The following is a 22,123-nucleotide window of genomic DNA, read 5'->3' on the forward strand; positions in this document are numbered from 1 at the left end:
AGAGGACATTAAGACTGCTCAAGATACTGTTCTTGTCTGGAGTTTGATAGAGGCTAATACATAACTTATTTGTCTTTCCTCTCCTGTAACTGGTAATTAAACAATGTATTTGCTATAGTTTGCTTAAAGATACTTTGTTTCCTTGGGAGATCAGTCTTAAGAGGTTGTACCTGCAATTTTACTTAGTATGCTAACCTTTTCCATATGTATATTTCTGATAGCGTATCAGCCTTTAATTTATTTACAGCTTGTGTAAATAAATTGTCTAGATTTGTACCACTGATTTTTCTTCCTGAGAGTTATGCTTACTGTACTCATCACAATTATGTCTTTGAAACAATTATCTTTAAAGTTCAGAACTACAAGTAAAATGAACTAAAACTAACATAGATTGACAACCCAGTTGGTCCAACACTGCAAAATATACTCAGAAATATTTATTTGAAGAAAAGTAATTTCAATAATAGTATATTTGTCACTCTTCCATGAGTTTTTAAAAGCATTTGAGAATGTAAATGTTTGTTTGTAAGAGCACTTATGGAAAATTTTTGAAATTATTAATGCTAATATTTATTAAGAGGAATACCTAGGTAACTCAGGCAGATAATTTAAATGCATTTTTGCAGTGTCATCCATCAGCAAGTGTAAGTATCATGAGCAGAAATCAGTTCAGAACAGAGAGAATCCATGCTGAAAATTTTGCTATAACTGAAACGATCAGTTCAAAAACCTGGTCTAAACATCTTTGCTTAAAATAAAACAGAGGAAGAAGTCCTGGAGCAGAGTCTGTGAACTGAAAACTGCTCATCAGGCTTGGTGAATACTCTCACTGTGTTGTCACACAGCCTACATCTTGCAGGGGAAAGCAATGCTTTTTGCTGGTGAATTGAACTCTTACCTCCAGTAGCATGGCTTCAAAAGGATTGCAGATGAGAAACACAATGTAACCTAGAAAAGCCTACAGAGTTCTCCCCTTCCTTGTGCGAGTACACAAGCAGACACCACTAGCAACTCCATTTTCTCTTCTTTTTCTGGATCGCTCTTAAAAGGCATTTCTATTAAATCAACAGAATTAATATTTAAGATTAAATTTGTTCTCTTACAGTGGACAGCTAAACCTAATTAACTTGCCTTTCCAGTAACATTTCATCATCAGCTGGAAAAAGCAAGAACATAACCATTGAAAAGCTGAAGTATCTTTTCCACACAAAAAATATTCTATATGAAAATGAAAATTCTCGTAAAATAAATGAAGGATTTTGAAGCCATTGGGATTTGTACAGCTTACAGTATGTACCAACTAAACAAAGCCTATCAAAATTCAACTACATGCCACTTGTAAATGGTAGAGCAGAGTTCTGCTATAGTGATGAAAAGCCTTCAGCACCTTGGCTTCTTTGCTCTGGGCAGTTAAGCAGATGATAAAAGGAGATACGTTCACAACTTTATGACTGTGAATATATCGTTATGGCAACTGTTAAGACAGAACTAAGATCCTCTTGCTTGGCATAGGTCCTACTCACTCAGCTATGGAAAATCTCTTATATTTGATGTCAGTAGAGGACCACTGACACTAAGCTCAGCCTTTCCTATCCCCCTTAGCTGTGCCAGGTATATACATAGCCATTTCATTGGAATACATTCCCTATACTGCTTATCACTGACTTGTAATAGTAGGTTTTAATCAGCCCAGACACTGCAGTTCACAGCTTTTTAATAAGGCAACATTTTCTGTGATAGTTTCATAAAGTAGATCAAAACTGGTGTGCCCAAACGCCTGAAAGACTTTTAGGAATAATATATATTTGAAAAAACTGGCACTTCTTTTGTGTTTTTTAATGAACCACAAGCATCTGAATTGAGTGATAAAAGTATTATGGAATTAGAATTACAAGATTTTCACTCATTTACATCTGTATTGTTTTCAGCTGCATGTTTGCAAGTCACATTTAGGGAACTTTGCCAATATTGCAATAGCCTGAGGAACATTTTGGCTCAAACTCAGTGTGTAAAAATCCATGGGGCGTTTTTGTATACTAAATTGTCTCTTACAAAATCCAGTAATACAGCAACTGAAGAAATGAAGAAATAGGTGCCTTGAAAACCCACCAGCAGGTCTTCTTACATGGGTATGTTATGGTACATATTTCATACCATAATCCTGTATATTGAATATGTTATGGTACATATCTCATACCATAATCCTGTATATAGAAAATAGAGTATTCAAATATAGAAGCAGAAATGTTTGATGCCCATTGATCACTGCTAATTTTTGTAATGTATTACAATTACGTAAACACCTGTGCTAAATAACTTTGTGCTGACAATGGCTGAGAGCATATACAGTGTTCAATACTGCTGGATATTACAATATTATCTCAATATTATCTGCTGGAGCAAACAGCTCAGATCACTAGTTCACACAGATGATGTTCAATGGCTTTATAACAGCCGCCCCCTTCCTCATTCCTTTTATCGTTGATACCATAACACAGGTTGTGGTGTTTCAAATACTCGATTCAATCTTAGTTTAGAAAGGTTATCGGAAGTATGGCGTCTGCTTCCTGAATAAATTTTGTGGCCACTATGGCAATTCATAGATAAAGCAACATCCTTTCCATCTTCAGCAATTACTATTATGACTATTTTACTTGGAGTGGTTTAGGGCATTTGACACAATTCAGTTCTCTGTTGTGCAGAAGGTAACACACTTATTCTAGAATTATTCCATGGTAATTTAGATAAATTGTTTGAGTATGAATCAGTTGGCTTTCAAGATTTTTATTACTTCTTGGTAGATGTACTTGACTTTTCTCACTCAGTTATAAACCCCACCAGGTTTAGGTGAGGTTTAGATTATCTGTAGGTAATCTCTATCATCTATAACCTTAACTTTGTCAATCATGTGAAATTCAGAAAAAATGTTCCTAAAAATAATTAACAACTAGATGTTCCCTATGGCTTCTGCATAATTTAGTTTATAAACCACAAATGCTTATTTTCAAAGTCTTTTCAAAATTCAGACCAGCTTGGATGGAAGCAGATAGTGCTGTCAGCCCTTGTTTTCATTTTATTCTTAAAAGAGGGTTTAATAACTGTAACTGTTTTGAATTAGTCTTAGTATCTTTAGGATCTGCCTGGAATCCTGAAACAAGTGTTTCCTGTGTAACATTACATTGATTATAGGCGATTAAGCACTGAAAACAAGTAGTTAAGAGAAACAATTCATATCACAGTGAGAAGCGTTAGCTGAGTGTGAGCCTGGTAGGCATGTATAGGAGGAAAGCCACTAGTTGGGGCTTCATTTATATTCATGTGGTATCAACATTTATAGCAAAATTTCAGCAAAAAGGGCCTGAAAAGGATAGAGTTTACACCCTCTTTACAGTGTAAATTATGTCACTGGATGAAAAGTATCTTTTGTTTTCTATTTTTTTCCTTGTAGACCTCCTTTCACTTGAGCAAGTACTTTAGGGATGATTTTCAAAAGACCTAGATGACCAAAAGCAAGGTATATTGGCTGATTACTGAAATCTTTATGCTTTGTTTTATGCTACTTATTTTCCTTTCTTTTTATGCTACTTATATGCTACTTAGTTTTATGCTACTTTTTTTCATTTTAATTGCCACTTTAAACAAGAAAAAATATCCTGTAAGAAATTATAAACATAACGATATTTAATCTTATCAACAATCCCAGTGAAAGTAGTTAGGTAGTATTAAAAAATCTCATAATGAGGCATTTGATACTGTCACCATGACCAGCAGCACTACAGGGAAATCAGTAAAAATAACTTCTAGAACTGATGGAAAAAATCAAAGATAAAAGCATGTTTGCTAATGAGATGAATTAATTAATTTAAAGCGTATAATCAATAAGGTGACACTTGCCTCACTCCTCTGTCTGTCTCTTGCCATTATATGTCATGGTAAAACTCAGCATGTGGGGGAATTCGGACTGAAATGCATGAGAAAAATAGATTCATTGAGTAAGAAGACAAGTGCACTCATGCCACATCCAACACAGACCAGGTTAGTAAAACTTTGAGGTGAGCATATTTGCTAATTACTGCTGCTTCTCAATGTATGTCTGTACTTAATATGCTATTTGTAAAACAGTATCGCTCGATCCAGCGTATAGAAACAGACAACACAATTTATTCTGAGTGTTATATGAATTGCACTGTGATGAAAATGTTCTGTGGGTACAGCAAATGTAAAACTTCTTTTTTCTTTCTACCTCTAAGTTCTAAGAAAAAAACTTGAAGATAAAATGATGCAGAGAATGTAATAGTATTTGGCCCACATAGCATCTAAAATAAAATAAAGAAAAAATGCAATGGGGTTTCATAGAACTATTATTTCATAATGAAGACATTTTCAAAATTATGGAAAAGAACCTTTTTCATTTCCAATATCTTGCTTACTCTTTTAGCAACAGCAGTTCTGATAGATAGAAAATAGAGTCACAGATCAACAAGTTTTGGCAGGATCTTAACTTTAAAGCTCTGTCTGACAGAAGGTCTCTACACCCTCCTAAGTAGACTGGAATTTCACACAAAAGATTCAGGCTCCAAAACAGAGCTTCTTAAAAAACAGATAAGCTACAGTTTTTACCTCCTTTTGTTTCCTAATTGTGAAATAGATTTAGTTGATTTCATGTCACTCTTTGGATTTAATGGCCTGATTCTTATCATATCCTGGATACAATTTATGTTAACTTTATAGTATTTTGTTTTTGCCAAAAAGGTGTAGTGTTATGTTATTATAAAGATACACTTTTAAAAATCCTAGAATATCTCTAATCAAAACAGACAAAAAGTGCAAAAGGGAAACAGATTGGCAGGTGATAACTGTGAAAAATATTGGCTTTCCTAGCAGGGAAATCACAGCTAAGCATGATCAAGACAGTAGAGTCATGCTTTTCCTGAAGAGCTAGAGGTCCTTCACAATAGTGTGGATTTAGTGTATAAAATGATGACCCACAAATGTAAAATACAATAGACTTTGGTGAAACAATCAAACCAATTCTCACAAAAAGAGAACTGGAGTTTGAAAAAAGGAAAAAGAAAACTATTTAATCTCTTCAAGCTGATATGGCTGCAGGTTTTCCTCATGCTTTACCAGGTTTTTCACTATTTGTGTATTAACTACTATGGCTATGTCCCCTGATACATGACTCAAAAATGCCAAGTTACATTTGAATTCACCTCTTGACTTCAACTATTAACTTACCTAGCAAACACAACTTATTTTAAGAATATGAACAACTGTGTAGACACAATTATATATAGGGTTTTGTGACATGTTCACTGTAATTGTCTGGAGAAGAAAAATAAATCGTAGCACTAAATCAAATTATCTTCTCATAGACCTTATCCTTTGTGTAGCCACACAGAGACTTGTGACACTTATACATTGAAATTGCACTAGTCAGGCTATAATTATTATTAGCTTGCCTTGAATCCAAAGATGACTATAATGAAACAGTGTATTGAACAACAGTATAGAAGCATTTTGCATCATGGCAATTGGACAGCCAGACACTATGCATAGGCACTTTATGCATACATATGAAACAAGGTGACTAGACCACTGCTTTTACTTTCAGAGAGGTTTTTTTTTTTCCCAATAGTAATACATTTCTGCCCTAAGAAAATTAGTAATCTTGTTCAGGTTTTAGATAAGATATTCTAGAAATCCTTAATATTGCATGAATAAACTCTTAAAATATCTCAGCACAGAATATGCCCCACAACACCTTAAATATGGTTTTCCACCTATGATGTAGAAAATAGACCTAGCAAGAGAGAAACAATCACAGCACATACAAACTCTACCATCTTCATTTAGCTGTCCAATACTTGGCTTTCCTTGTCAAGGGGTTCTGACCACAGAGTTAAATGCAGGCTTTTATAAATTTCTATTTACTGATTAAAGAAAACAGATTAAAAGATATAGTAAAAGGTATTGCAAAATACTGATTTCACAGTTGCTTTGTGTAAGCCTTGTGATAATGTCTTGTGCATTCGCATCAAAAGTCCCCGTTAAGATTTGTCTCAGAAACTGTAGGCGAAACTTGCTAACACATGATTTAACACTGGAACTGTAATAGAGGCTTAGTAAGAACTATAAAAATGCCTTGGTTGTTACATGTCACTACCTACATGACAGAAACCTCTTTTTAAGATGCCCAGGGAAAAAAATAAAAATCTGGAATTAAGTTCACAAAAGTTACTCCAAAGTGATTTTTTTTTTATTCTCTTCCCCCTCAGAAATGTAAGTCTCTATTAATCTTTAATGACCTGTTGCTTCTTATACTAAGTTTTCAGCTAATTGGCAACATTAGTTAAAAAGACATATCTTTCCAGAAGATGAATGCATGTTTTATTTCAGCTTATTTTGAAAATCTAGGGTTCTGTGAGGAAAAAAAGTCTCAAAAATACTGTTCCTTTGAGACCTGTGCTTGCTTATTCATCAAGAAGATGGAAAGGCAATATCATAAAATACCATGCAAGAGTGAAGACTGGGTTTTGGCACTTAGATTTATTGTTACAGTAACAGTATTTGGTTTTTTTTCTTATCTGTACCCAGCATAGCAACCGTCACTACATGAGTAAGGAAGAGCTAATTCAGAAGCTGGATGAACAGTGAACAAAGATGCCTTTGCTTTTGGTACAGCACAATGAAAACAAAATTTGTGATACTTGTAGATCAGGAAAACAATGTGTGACCCCCATCTTGTCGGCACCCCCGGCATGGCAGAGTGTCCTCTGAGTGGCCACCCCTGTCCTTACTACCAGGAAACACCACCATACATACGCATAAATATATATACATATATATAGGGGTGTACAAATGGGCCGTGGCTATTAAAGAACAAATTGATTGTTTGGCTATGATTTTATATGAGATGTGAAAGGCCTATGTGGAAAAGCATCACCATTTTAAACGCTGGAAGTACTGACTGTGCTATGAGCAGATTTATAACATAAACCAGCAGCAGTGTTTGTAGCCTGTGATCAAAAATCAAGCAGCAGAGCAGGTTTATATTTTCTATGATATGGAGTGCTTTCAGGAAACTGGAACACATCTGAAGTCTATTTCTGCCTTGGACTTAGCATTGGATGCACCATGGGCTGAAGAAGAATCAGTAGAAAAGAAAGCTGAAGGAGAATGCTTTTTTTAAAGAGGACACTTACCTCCTAAACTTTGATTGTTTATGAACACAGTTTTGGGGCTACACATTCATTGTCCATAACACCAAAGGATATCCTGGTAGCACCTTGTCAGACATCTTCTGAAAGAAAAAATGGACAAGCAGTTAATCCCCCATAGTGGTAAACTCCTGGGTATATGTGTCCCCAGCATGACTATACATTTCATAGACTCTACATTTTTTAACAATTAAATTCATTAAACTCAACAGCCCTCCCCAGATTTTGGAATTAAAGGGCTGCAAAGGTTACTTCACCCATTTTTTCAACACTGCTGAAAATCAAATTCATGTGTAGGCCCTCTTCCATTACCAGAGTATTAGAGGGGTGGACAGCATGGAGCTTGAGCCAAAAAACCAATTCTTGTCATGGCACACAGCTAATCAGGAGGAGATTCTTTCTTTGTAGAAATAAACATGTGACTATTGCCAAAAAGGTCATACAGGAGTGAAATTATAGTGATGACTCATCACATAGTATAAAAGAAAGGTGAAAATGTGAAGACAGATTGCTCTGTGGACCCCTTCCTGAATATTACATTGTTCGCTACACACATGGCCACATGCTGGTTTACGTACCTCAAACCTAACACCTCTCCCTTCTGGTGGCTGTCACCAGAGGAAAAAGAGACATTTGACCCACTCTATTCAATGGCTTACACATGTGACCAAAAAAGGAAAATATTTGAAATTTTCACGCATTATACGGCAATGGGGGCCTACTCCTTGAATGGCTGTGTTACCCCACAAGTATGAGGTCGTTTGCCCGGTTTACGAGACACCAATATACACACAGGACAGAGGTATTTTATTTCATGTCTGCGCAGAAATGGGTGCTAGGTGGTAGCTCCACAAAGCTAGCACAAAGTTTGGTCATACAGGTACAGTATTTATACAGTCCAGTTATGCATATGCATAAGTAATTACACAAAGCAGTTTTCTATTGGTTTACATTTCTCTTATTTCAACTTAAAGCTACAGAGCTTCTTTAATATTCTGCGCATGCTCAAAGGTGAGGGGTCTTTGCTTGGGCTGGGGTCTCCAGCTCGAGGGGTGTGACTTTTAGTATTATAATGAGGATAGTTTGTGTGAGGGTGGTTCTTATCACACTTCTATTAGTTGTTTCAGATGGTTCCCAAAACGTCTTAATTAGCTTACATATTTCTCCAGGATGTGCTTTACTCCCAAGGACAGTAATTCTTGTTTAGACGTTCTGTGTTCCAGTCTGAATCCCCCTTATCAACTTTACGTAAGCCCTGGCATTCCACCAGCTCCTGATAGACTACACTGTTAGACTACAGCTATGTGGTCATTGATAGAGCACTGACGTCTTCTGAATGCAATGGGTGCCTTTTCTCTGGCTGTATCAAATATTACCATGAAAAACACTGGAATATTCTGGCAGGGGCCATCTTTGCATATTTATATTACATGACACAACAAAATATGGGCAACCTGAAAAGACCGGTCTTTAATTTCAGGTCTGTATGGGAACTTGAATGGGTCTTCATGGCAAGAGTTCTTATGCCAAAGTGCTCACACTGCTCATCCCCAGAGATGTTCTTTCTGGTGGCAAGAAAAATGCTACCTGTTTGTCTTACAAAGTAATACCTGATGAAATGTTCCATTACTGTGATATGATAGGTTCTGTCCCCAGCAATAGAATACCTCCTTGGGCATGTAAAAATAATTTTTGAGAATTTCAGCACTCTAGTAGCATATTTCAGGAAGATCAAAACACAAATATACCCACCTCGAGGGCTCTTTTTTCCCTATTTCTGGACAGACTAGCATCAAACTATTGTTTTTCTTGTGCCACTCTTCTGCCGAAACCTGCCAGGCCTTCTGCACCCTCAGGGATGAACAAAGAGCCCTTGTGGGCACCTGGTGTATCCCAGGTCTGAACTGGTCTCTGGGGCTGATATTTGTGATACTCTGCCATCTGACATTTTGAACAGGGGGTTAACAACCTTTTTTGAGGTTACGTAAACCTCCTTTACAAGCAAGAAGCTTCAGACTATCCAGTCTCTTGGATAAATGCTGACAGATATCTAAATAAGTTAATTATTACAGGCAGAAGAAGACACTGCTTTGAGGCCTGAGTGCATAAAGAAAAACCCCACAAAATGCCAAACATTTTTTAAACTCTCCATGGGTAAACATGGAAATATAAATTCAGTCTTCCCAACATCACCACTGTAAGAGAACCAGGCGAGTTGTAGTTTCCTCTTTTCTCTGCCTTATGACATGTTGAGGATGCTGTCACTGTCTCACGGAAGCATGCCAAAGGATGTGTAACCCTGGAACACAGCACTAACATTTTTATAGCCTGCTGCATCACAGCATATGTGTGCCTAGAGCTTTACGATCTCTTTAGATGCAAGACCATTGCCTTTATCACAACACAGACTGATATTCATGAGTTGCTTGGGTGACTGCATTCTACTCCACCTTTTTTCAGGTGGATGACACCACATAAGCAAATTGCTGAGTTCATGTCATCAGGTCCCAAATCCTACGGCTACCTACAGCGAAGGAAAAAGTCTTGTCTAAAAGCTGAAGACTTCGCTCTAAATGCAATCAGCAGAGAAAAGATTAATTTTGTGTCATTGAGGGAACTTGTGTTGGACTATGACATAAATCCAGAGCAGTGATGACTCTAAATTGATCATCATAGATCAGTGTCCCATCAGTAGGAACCAGGAGGAGCGGGTGAAAGAATCCCCCCCCCCAGCCCTGCACACACAGAAGGTGGTCTATGGCAAATGGGTATTGTCTAAAAATTTTTGCAGCTTTTGGACATGCACTGGAAGCACCCTTTTTCCAAATTTCTGGTAAGGCCTAGCAAATGCAGAAAATGTTAATTTGGAAAAAAGTTTTTTGGAGAATGCCAAAGACTTGCTCTCTATTATGCCTTGGAATGTGGTGTGATGTTAAGAGTAGTCAGCAACTGCTGTATCAGGGACTGCTCTGTATATATCCTCTTATCAAATTTGTGGAGGACTTATTAAAAATTCTTAGCAATAACCCCTTATTTGCACCTCATAAAATGATTTGATGAATTCTGCTCGTGAAAAGAAATTGAAAAAACCACAACTTTTACTAACTGAGTGTATCACAGGAATCTTAGCATCCTGTACATTGTAGAGAATACAATTTGTTTGTTTGTTTGCTTGCTTGCTTGTTTGTTGTTTCTTTGTTTCCCAGGGCAAGAAGACCCATACCATCACTCAGCATAAGATACACGGTATTAAGAAGCCCCAAGATAAGCTCTAGGCTGTATCCTGTATCCCTAGTGAGACAGATGTATCCTGGAAATATGGAAATTTTCCTCAGCTTAGTAACCATGGGCCATACAAGAAACCTGGAAATAAAGTGATCGTTTCCAGGGGCAAGAGAAAAAAAAAATTTTTTTTTTGAGAGTGAGCAGTGAGAGTGAGCAGCAAGGTGGAACAGGTTATATTTCAGAGGGTCAAGGCTTATATTCCACAAAGGCATTAGTTTATGTATGTTATGTCTCTGTGAATGTATCAAACAATATAAATGAAAAAGGAAAGAGAACAATAAAATTTGAATATGACTAAACTCAGTTCTCTCCTGACACTGTTCTTTGTGGGTTAAATAGAACTAGAGGTGTTCAGTACTTCATGCAATCTACCTGTTTGCATGGATTTTATGCAGTTATTATACATAAGTGACGAGGGACAGAGAAAAGGAGTGTAATTTCCCTTCACTGATATGCTTTAAAAATATTAGAGGACAAAATTATCTCCTAAGATCTCTGTATCTTAAATTAGATATAAAAATGTTATTCCATGTGGGCATAGAGATATATCTGAAGAGAAGTGCTGGAAAGACTCAGATCTAAATGCCACCAGTCTTTGGAGGTATGGATCCTGGCTGACTCTCTCCTTTCATTATTAGGCTCTGCATAGTTTATTTAGCTAAAGTGTGGTTCTACCACGTTCTTTCTTCCATTAGATTTTTTTTGTGTCTTCCTCTAGCTTTTATAGAATTTTACAGGAGATAATTCATTGGAATCTTCTTTTTCCACTATGACAATAAATCAAGTGGACACCACTGAATATATTTTCTCTTTCCCTAATTCTGCAAATCAGTGGAACTTTTATAAAGTTGTAATTTTCCAGAATTATTGCTTTCATTTAGTTTTCATCATATTGTCAATTTAAGACAACCTAAAAATAGTTGATGCTCACATGTTTACAGTATATCTAAAGTCTGCCAAGGTTTGAATACAGTGTGTTATTTTCAGAGCATAGTTACATATATTGAAAGCATACTGTACAGTGACGGAAACAGTTGGTTTGGCTTTCCACACTGATTCATGGTAAACAGCTCTAAATTCTTCTGTTTTTTCTTGAATCACCATTTTTCTCAAATCACCATTTTTCTCAGCAATGATATCCACAATTTATTGTCCCTGTCAATTTTGAGTTTGCATATGACCACAGAGGCCATTTTTGACAAGGAATGTTTTTTCACACTTACATCAAACTCAAGAAAGAGGGATTTGGGTGGGAGGGCATCTTGCTCTACATCTCCTTTGAGCATTTGCCCTACATCTCCCTTGAGAACTTCTTTTCTTCAGTCAATTAATAAAAATAATTTCAAAAATGATTAGGCTATCATAAATCATCCTCCTTCATGTTTTTTTTTTCTTTCCCACAGGTATAATGGTCCTATGTGTCCACAGATTTTACCTAACCTTTTATGTTAGAATTTGAACAATATCTCTATTTCATAAGCAGGTCACTCAACTTCCAAAAATAAGAATTGTCTATGAAAATTAAAATGCTTCAGAACAGTAATGTAATCATAAAAATTGACAGTATTTTTTTGTAAACCATTTAACAGAGCTAAATCTTACTAAATTCTGTCCTCATTGTAGTTACTAACTCTTTCATTTACTTCGATATGAAGTGTTGTACAAGTATGGCACTTTCTTCTGAATAGTTTGACTGTAGTCAATAATGCCACTTACGGAGGCTGAAGCAAATAAACTTAGGTATGAGTGAAACTAGGCCTGAGCAAAAATCAGTTTCTAGGATGTGGTTATGTCCTCCTGGTCCATATGTAGATGTTTTCACTGAAGGAAGATGCTTTCCTTCAGTGCCTTTTTAAAAGGCACATGTCAGTCTAGGAGATATCCTTGGAAATGGATATATGCGTACCTCATATCTGCAGGGAAGCCAGCTGGAATTAATGCTGTCTGAGCTTTCATAACAATTTCTGTAACACATGAAGACCATATTGTAATACTTCTATGCTATTCAAAGCCTATGGGATATACCTCTGCACAGGTTATTGTGTGGTGTGAATTCTGACATTTCTGAAAGATTGTTGAAGAAAAGAAGAGGACTAGGAAGCTTTGGATTTGTAGTTATACTGCATGCTGGAAAGGTGATGCAAGGGGACATGTCCAGTACTGAACATTAAATCATTCCTCATCACCCTGTAATGTACACATTACTTTCTCATAAAACATTGGTGCAGATAACGATGCGATCTTTTATGTTGCTGTAATCCAAGTCAAATTTATAATATTCTTCATAACCTGTGGTAAGAACATCACATGTGTGGAGAGGCAATTACAGGTACCTTCTTCTGGTTTATGCATATTTTAAAAACATAATTAATAATAAAATATACTCAGCAATTTTATAGCTCTATTACTTCCCATTAAAAATCACAGGCTGCAACAGTATAAAAGATGACCTGTTCCCTGTGACAGTCAGACCCAATGGCACCATTGACTAGAACCATCTGGAAATGCTCTGCCAAAGCAAATACCACATTTTTAAAGTCTCTGCTATGAATTTGATGCATGGCTTCCCAACGACAGTGAAAACTGACAGCCAAGCCTAGGCTTCTACAGTCCACAGATGTGAGGAATCCCTAATTATTTGTCGGTCCAGTGTCAGCCCTCAGGTTTCAGTAACTTCACCTCAATAGAAGGAACCCAGCTCCCACAGTTCTGATATCATTATGAATTTGCAATACTGGTGTTACTATGAGACTCACCGCAGAGTAAAATCTATGGGATTCAATACCATTATAAAATGTGTACATCTTACCTATAAGATAGGTGAATATATACAAGAGAGGAATAGAGACAGAACAAAAGAGCAAAGGGAAATCCTGAGAAAATAATAGGTTAACATTACTCATACTTCAGTGACAATATCAGCTTTGTGTATCCCCACACTTCAGTTTATACTATCTAGCACCATTGAGCCTCATTATGAACTATTCCAGGAAACTGATATAAAATTTTGAAAAGAACCAATTTCCAGAAGTTTTGTGTTTTTTACGTCCAAAAGAGCTTTCTTGATCCTGTTCAAGCATGGCTCAACAAAGAAGCATGTTGTCATGCGGCAGTGCAGAGGCTGGTACTTCTTGCAGAATATTGCTGCCAAACTGGGTGTGTTGTGAAATCAAGGATTTAGTTCGATTTATAGGATGTAATCTGGACATGTAACAGCTTAACTGCTATTGAGTTTTAGCAACACTGTGCCAAAAGATTTTTTTTCTTTTTTTAAGAGGGATTAGAAGAAGAAATATGAGGCAGTTTTCGATGTGTTTATTCTTAATTTCTCTCCAGTATGAGGGACAACCTAAGAAATGTGATTTGTGATGTAAAATTGATACAAAAGAAGGAATCACAGAATCAGAATGGTTGAGGTTGGAATGGACCTACAGAGTTCATCCAGTCCAACCCCCTGCTCAAGCAGGGTCATTTAGAGACAGTTGCTCAGAAATTTTTTATGAATAAATAAAAATTTTTTAAAAATGAGAAAAGGATTTTCTAACCATAACCTTTTAAGTGCTTTTTGGCAAATTAATTAAAAGTTTGTTTAAATTTGCAATGATAATATGACAAAATGGATTAACTGATTAGGCTGAGATTTACTTTCATGCTTGACTTCCCAACCATCCCTGTGATCTCAGGATACATGTTAAGCTTTTGTGATTTCAAAATGCATTTTGATCTGGAAAATCTAAAGAGGAGACCAGACCCGAATACCTATGTTAGCTTAAATTGAATCCTGAAGAAAAATCTGAAATGTGAGCTTTGATGTTGCTGCTACCAGCATCCCTTTTCTTCTATCCCCTTTCTTTTTCTTTGTTTAAAAATATACTCACGTAACAACTGAAAAATATACCAAAAACCCAGGCAGGTTAGATAAAGTGAGCAAGTGAGCATTTCTTTTTGCAATATTGCTCGTGAACCTAAGACCAGAAATGCAATTAAAATCAATATCTTGCCTAGCAGGTGATAAAGCACTTGGACAAGTGTGTCTTTCTCCAGAGACAAGAATGCAAGTAACAAGAATGCCAGAAAAAGAAGCTGCATATTCCATCTTCACTTCCATTTTTTCTACATTCATTTTGCTTCGTCTTCAAAATATCAGGATCTGACCTGAATTTCTGAGACCCATAGAAAAATCTCAAGTTAACTTCTACTCTTCAAAGGGACAGTATGTACCATGTTTATAATCTTAGTAAAGACATCCAGACTTTTCTATTTGTTTCACATTATACAAAAACTTTTAATCTCAAAGTAAGCAAAATAAGTATATTACTAGAAAGCTTCAATATCTTCTGATTCAAATACCTCAACTTCCCCCTTTCTCCCCGCAAATATTTTTAAATAGCTAAAAATTGTTTTAATTATTTTGCTATGACACAAAATATACCATAATCTCTTCCTTGTTGTATTGTTTATGGCAGATTTTGATACCAGCAAAATAAACACTGATAATGAAAAAAAAAACCCAAACCCCAAAACAGAAACAAAACAGAGAGAATGACACTTAAGGATCTTTAGAGAGATGCTCCAAGGCATCAGTGAGGTAGGAGGAAAACCTGGTAAGGACAGAACCATGGAAGCCTGGAAAAGACAAAATATCAAGAAAAGAAAGTCAACTGCATGGAAGGCAGACAGCAGGACAAGGAGGAAGAAAGAACACTACTTATGAGATAACCTAGGAAGAGGTATGCATGTTTAAGTGATTTCAGTTCAGTTATTGGATAGGAGATGATGTAAGATAATATTCCAGAAGAGGAACTCATGGCCCTTGTCATAAAGGATTGCCTCAAAATCAGGCACAGAAGAATTTAGGGCTAACATATGGATTGCTTTGCACATCTGCAGTTCTCTAAACCTCTGGGATACAATTTTTGTGGCTTCCAGATTCTTTTTTGAGAAGCTAGAAGAATGGAAATATTGGACCCATGGCACCTGGATTCAGAACAGGAAGCTAAAAAGGCCCAGGAGTCCTTTTCAGCTTTGAGGTTGGTTCTTGTCAGCAGGAAACATGGAGACTTTGAACTTTTTTTCAAGTTTTTATCTTATCAAAATTCTTTTTTTATTGTATATATTTTACTTATGGATATAATGAACTAATCTTCTGCATTAAAGCTGCAGAGAACCTCCTTTTCCCACTATTTTAGACATGAGATATAAGATTTAGTAATCACTGTCTAGATCTACAAGACATAAGATTTAGTAATCACTGTCTAGATCTACAGTAGCAAGTAATTTGCTACAACTGGAGGAGACCTGTAGAGTAATGGAACAATTTCCATTATCCAACAGCATACACATTTCAGGAGATTTTACTTCAGACATCTAGTCTGTGTACACTCACTGGTGGTTGGATAACACTGTGTGCAGTGCTGGACTGTACTTCTCTGTTTAGCTCCATCTGAAGGAAATCCCACTCTAAGACTGCTCTGCAACATGACAGTGAGTGGTGCTGATCAGTAGATTTGTCTTAAAAGTATATTCCTTACCCAAACTAAAGTAGTAACGTAGATACACCTATTGCCAAATTACCTGACTACCAGAGTGATTTTAAGTTACTTGAGACTTCTATCCATTGTTACATAGTATGCCATTAAACTCCCTTATATGCAGGGGATCAAAACAGCATCTAACACAGAGATTTTTTAATGGAAGACAAACTTTCAGAAGCTGAAGTAGAAACATCTAAATGGCATTAAGATGTATTTTGTAGAACAAAGACATTTATAACAAACTGAACTATGGTCCAGTAAAATGATTTTTTTAAAAAATAATTTCACTGTTAACATGTAATTATCCTTAAAAGTTTAACAGTGTAAATAATGGTGTGAAGCTGCCTGAGAGATGCCCACGTAAATTGGCCCTGTTAAAGTGACTGGCAGACCCAGACTCTCACAAATTGACTTAGGATTTTGCTTATTAAGATATTACATTTTCCCCAAAGGTAAAGTTAAAATAAAGTCTACAAAGGGGCAGAAAGTGACCTTTTTTTCTTACTGATGCTTTGTTCTATGCCTCTTTGGTCTTGTGAAACACACAACTCTACAGATCCTTTCTCAGTCATCATCATTCTCTCCTAAATATCTTGCAAATGCTCTCAAACCTTCAGAAGGGAAGGCAGGGAGCACAGACATCATGCTAAAGGCCTAGACCTCAATTTCATTTTCAAGGCTCTTCACAAGGATCTGATCTTATTTCGAAGCCTATACTTTTGAAATGTTTAACCACATACTTAAGCACACAAAAGATGCTCATAACTTTCAAAGAATTAAAAAATATGGTTAAACATTAAAATAATTCCTGTTTTAAGAAAATACCAATGGGATTTTGCTTGGGATAAATATGCTTTTCTGGTTTGTATTTTTTAAGAAACATGATAGATTGGTGTCCTTAATTATAATAAAGAAGAGTTTCCTTGAGTCTATCTGAGTTATAGTGATGATGTGTTCTGCCATTGAGAAGATTGTATTCACCATTATTAGCCTTTAATTTGATAAGCATAAAGTAGTTGCTAATCCCTACCTATATCCTCATCATTTCCTCACTTTTGCCAGTACAATTTTTGTGGAACTATAATTGAATTGACTTGGTGAACTTTTTCAGGTCATTAGTAATTCATCAGAAAGAGGTTATAAATTATTGTCACTATGAATTTGATTCTCTCATGGTAAATGTTAAATTTCATTTGAAGAGAAGCAGAATTAGTGATGAAAGGACTAAATTCTTGGCCATCAAAACTCCTATTGTTTTCATCTACTTCATTTATTATTCAAATTGTTTGACCTTAAAGAAAGTACTGAGAATGCATTAGGTTCATCTTACTATTCACAAGATTTCAGAAATATAATGGCATATAGCTCTTTCTGGGAAGTAAGAAATGAACGAAGTAAAAATTCGATAGTAGAGACTAGAATAGTGATTTCAGCTGAGAGTCAGCTGTGAATAACTAATCCCAGGATCAATCCAGAAATAAAGATGGGGATATTCAGCAGAGTGAGAATAGACAAATTAGTGACAGGAGTAATGATTCAGCTGCTACACACTTTCATTGTAATCAGGGATTCTTGCATGGTTGAAAAAAGAGCAGCACAGGAAATTCACAATTAATTGAAGATAGGTCAGAAAGGAATGCAAAAGCTCAAATTACTGAGGGCAGAAAATATAAATAGCATGAATGGAAATAGCATAATAGGAAAAATGAGCTCAAAAAGGAAAACTCAGTATAAGACAGATTATAATGAAAAGAATGAAATGCACTGAGAAATATAAATGAACAATGGAATTTACTAATTTGCTGATTTGCTGGTTCTGTGGTACACAGAAATGTTTTTTCTGATAAGGTCAATAATTTAATACAGGCAACAACTGACAAGACAGGAAAAAAAAAAAAAAAGAGACAATAACAGGCATTCATATCCCAAGATTCCTTCTCTGAGTACCTGGAATAAGTTTCTTCATTTACAGGTGAGGATTTCAATGAAGTCCTCCCACCTAAAAACATCTAACAGGATTTTTTACTTTATTGATTCCCCAGCTGAGCAGCCTAAAAAATGTAACAGATTGCTTAACAGAAAAAAAAAACTGTCTTATTTTTTGCAAAAAAGGAAAATGAAAAAATGAAGTTGATAGATGAATTCTTAACAGTCCAATTTCACTGCACTTACTTACTTTCTTACTTAGAGACAATCTTGTGGAGATTCATGAGGTTAATTCTATGAATAAGATAATATTATATTACCACTCAGTGGTTTGTATTTATATGTATGTGTGTGTATAGATATGTGCAATCAGCTGTAACAGTTATGAACAAGAACTTGCAAGGTGGTGTTTTGAAGAGATACTGGATTTAGCATTTCAGACAGTTTCTGAAATCTGTTCACTTCTACCTACTGCTGCCAGCCATTCATTTTTGCCCTGTACTGCAGTTACTTCCCTCATTATAACTCATTAGTTAAATATGAAATAAAGGAAAAAAACCCAAACCAAACAACAAAACCAAAAAAACCCAAAACAAATCAAACAAACAGAAAAAAGGTAATCCAGATTAAAAATAACACTTTGGATAAACAGTTATTTTTAATCTGAATCAGTTTGGTAATCTCATATAGTGTGGCTTCTCAAAATTGCAATAATGCATTGAGGCAGCAAACAGTGATATGAGAAGGAGATCAGACTTAAGTTTGCTTTACTGCTGGAGACTGGATTTCATCAAATTCCTTTTTCAGAAAAAAAGTCTTTTATTAACATCCTTCAAAAACACTGTCATATTGGTGAGAGTAAATATTTTTTCTGTAAATCAACTGATTGTACTGTCTGACAGAATAGAAAAATAATTTGATCCCCTCAAGTAATGATAATTTTTTTGTTAAAAGTTAGGGAAAAAAATCACTCACATAAAAAAGGTATCAATTTTAAAATCCCTAAAAAGTAAGCAACCTTCAAACTGGTAATCTGTTTCCCGAATCTAAGAAGGTTCTAAGACTTGGAAGGCTCTAAATCACAGAAACCGGTAAGTGTCTTAAAAGTATTCTAAAGGACCCTTAAGGTCAGTGTTGTGAACATGTCACTGTAACAAACTCACCTCTCAAGTTCTACTCTGTTAGTCCACATCCAGTATTTCTTGTCCCTAGTAAGCCATGTTAACTCTTTTCCCAAGTGTATTATAGCTTGTAGTGATCTGAAAGTTCTTTATTCTCCTCTGAATCATTAATCTGTGTCTTGTTTTTTAAGGATAGAGCAGATCACATTTTCTGTCCATAATATGTAACATGCCAGGATTATTTTACATATTCCAAAACGGAGGAGATTAAATACAATATCACCAGATTTATGGACAAGTCTTTTTCTTTTTTTACACGTTGTAATCTTTATATAAGTGCATGTCATCAATAAATGAGATTTAATTACAAAGGTGAATTTAATTCCAGGTCAAGGGAGGTGATTCTGCCCCTCTACTCTGCTCTGGTGAGACCCCAGCTGGAGTACTGCATCCAGCTCTGGAGCCCTCAGCACAGGAAAGACATGGGCCTGTTGGAGCAGGTCCAGAGGAGGGCCACAAAAATGATCAGAGGGATGAAACACCTCTCCTATGAAGAAAGGCTGAGAGAGACAGGGTTGTTTAGCCTGGAGAAGAAGTGGCTCTGGGAAGACCTTATTGCGGCCTTTCAGTACTTAAAGGGGGTTTATAAGAAAGATGGGGACAGACATTTTAGTAAGGCCTGTAGTGATAAGACAAGGGGTAATGGTTTTAAACTAAAAGTGGGTAGATTTAGACTGGATATAGGGAAGAAATTTTTTACGATGGGGGTGGTGAAACACTGGAACAGGTTGCCCAGAAAGGTGGTAGATGCCCCATCCCTGGAAACATTCAAGGTCAGGTTGGACGAGGCTCTGAGCAACCTGATGTAGTTGAAAATGTTCCTGCTCATTGCTGGGGGGTTGGACTAGATGACCTTTACAGGTCCGTTCCAAACCAAATTATTCTATGATTCTATGATTTCTGTTCTCTGTCAGGTAATGTAACACTAAATGGCAGTCTGTTTACCTTTAATTAACAAATTATTTATTTCATCTTTGAAGTCTATAACATGCAGATCAAAATATTAATTCTTACTATTTTTAAAGTCTATATTGTATACAGTGGCATATAACATGGTAGCTGTCATGATATTCCCAAGTATTCTTTAAAATCCATTAATATAATGTGATTATTGATGCCTCCTGGAGACAGTGGGTTTCACAGGTTAATTATATACTCTAAAAAAATCACCCTTTCTAAAACTAATGTCAATTAATTTTGCTACGTTTAGATTTCTTATCACATTTCTTAGAGTGGAAAAAAAGGTGATGACATTTTTGGTAGGCATGGCATAATTTTGAACACAAATGAAGATAAGTAATTTTGTCCTTCCTAGTCTTTCATCTCAAACTGTTGTCATCTTACACTAATATGTAAATGCTGTTTCGATTTTTTAAAAATTTTTTTATCCTTCCCAGTCAGTTTAATTCCTCACTTCCTTTTTCACTTATTGTTGTTACACATTGCCATGGAATCCCCCCTAATCTTAATATCCAATTTTTTATATATGCTCATGCAGACTGAAACTATCCTTATAATAAATTATTATATCGTATTTATACAAAGAAAATATACCACATAGACTGGTAATAGTTAATAGGACAGAACACAACTGAACTGGTATGCAGCTGCTTATACTAGTACAGCTTATGTCCCCACTGGAAAAAAGGATGAACTAAAACCCTTGTAAGATTGTTACACAGTTATGACTGAGCATGCCAAGAGTTATACTGGAAGGCCTATTGCAATAAACACCTGCCCCTCAAACCAAATGGAATCAGACTGGAATAAATATTTTCCCATAGCCAGTTCAAACTGGCTCGGTAGTGCAAAATTCATTCCTGACAAAAGAAGGGAAGTAATAGAAAGACTTTAAATAATCAGTGTGGCTTAAGGAAAATAACAAAGCTGAAGCACTACAAAATATAATGGGGATATCCCTTTTCCGTTATTTCATACTTTTCTCTCTCTCAAGTATTCAGCACAGAGGAAACCAACCAAGGAACCATCCTTTCTTTAGTCACTATACACATCCTTACTTTAGTCACTACACTGTGTATAGTGACTAAATTACCCATGGAAATATCTAAGGTGTATTTCATGTAGCCCAACTCTTTGTACTGCTGGCATCTTCTGACTCTGCATCCAACACCTCCTGCAGATGTGGATGGGCCCAGAAATAGAGGTGGATTACACTTACTAGAGGATTCTCAGAAGGAAAGGAGAGGCTTTGAGAACTGGAGGTTGTGAAGGGTAGAAGTGAGAGAGGGGGAAGGGTAACTTCATCCTACCAGGGAACAGCAGCTGCTGTCCCCAGATATTGTTGTCCCTCCCATGGCAGCAGATAAATTTGTGTTAGAAGAGTTGATCTTCAGCTTCCTTCATGGGATGCACAACAGATATGCTGCTGAATTCACTTTTGCTTACTACCTTGAGATAGCTCTGTAACCTCCATGTGGAGGCAATACCCAGAGAGATGGGTTTTGAACCTCCACTGCACTGAAAGTTGCACAGCCACTTGTATCAGTGCTAAGCAAGTGTAAAAATGTTGTAAATCAGAACAGTATTAATACCTGGAATTGACAGTAAGAATATTTATTCCTATACCCTAGCTGCAAAAATCAAGCAAAAACCAATTATGGCCCTGAAAATTACAAATTCCTGATGACGGAGAAATGAAAAAAACATCCATGCGATGAGCTAACCCCCCCTCCTGCTCACTCCCACCATTTTTTATAAATATGAAATGGATTATAACTGGATAAGGTATCCTATTTAAGAAAACTGGTGAATATTTATTATATATAGAACTGGCTCCATGTTAAGTTTTGCTAGCAATTGCTATCACCATGCTCAAAATCTATTAATGACATCAGTACCACGTACAACTATCCCTCTCATTTCAGCAGCAAAATATGCTTGCAGAAGTTCATTTCACAGTTTTTCAATTCTATGCAGTATAGTTTCACACTTCTTTCATTCACTGTGCTATATGGGA

This window comes from Mycteria americana, chromosome 7 (genome assembly GCF_035582795.1).
Source record: "Mycteria americana isolate JAX WOST 10 ecotype Jacksonville Zoo and Gardens chromosome 7, USCA_MyAme_1.0, whole genome shotgun sequence".
Lineage (NCBI taxonomy): Eukaryota > Metazoa > Chordata > Aves > Ciconiiformes > Ciconiidae > Mycteria > Mycteria americana.